We start from the raw sequence: 757 nt of genomic DNA on the forward strand, positions 1-757 counted from the left end.
ACGAACATTGTACTGAATATGTAAGGCATGGATAATAATAGCATAATAATGAAACGATGAAATATGAGCTAGGGGTATAACCTACTTAAAAGAACACACATGCATACATATCGTACATATATATACCATCGTCGTTGACCCCCGTCCAGGTAACCATCATACGCCGCCCACTAGTGGTGGTCATATCCGGCCTTCTAGGCGTGGTGGAATCACAAACAGCCCGCCGTTGCGGTGACATGTCCGGCCATCTAGGCACGATGTAATCATAAGCGGCCCGCGTTAGCGGCGACATGCCCGGCCGTCCAGGCACGGTGGAATCGTCATTATCACATACTTATTATAAACTTATCATAAAGCACACATTAGAATTCAAAAAGATAATCTATAACCATATCGGGGTGACGTAAGGTCGAGAACCCCCGATTCCATTATGGGGTAATCGTAATCATCATACCTCACCTTGAAAGAACTAACATTATAAGGTGGGTTTAGCAACAATGAATACATCAAGGAATCGTATAATGATCATTAGCCTCGTAAAATGTCATATCGTACTCATAGCATGAACATCGTGAGAATATCGTATCATAGGCTTTAGAATCTCTAGACTTAGGTTCATCATTACCTTTATCGTATTCGTACTCATAACATATCTCTTATTTTTAACTCATAAAGACTCTTTATCGACATAGACCCATGGTTAAGCTTGGAATATAAGGAAGTCGTAGGAGAATAGGGAATTCATGTCATAGGGATC

Source organism: Lycium ferocissimum, chromosome 3 (genome assembly GCF_029784015.1).
Source record: "Lycium ferocissimum isolate CSIRO_LF1 chromosome 3, AGI_CSIRO_Lferr_CH_V1, whole genome shotgun sequence".
In the NCBI taxonomy this organism is placed as follows: domain Eukaryota; kingdom Viridiplantae; phylum Streptophyta; class Magnoliopsida; order Solanales; family Solanaceae; genus Lycium; species Lycium ferocissimum.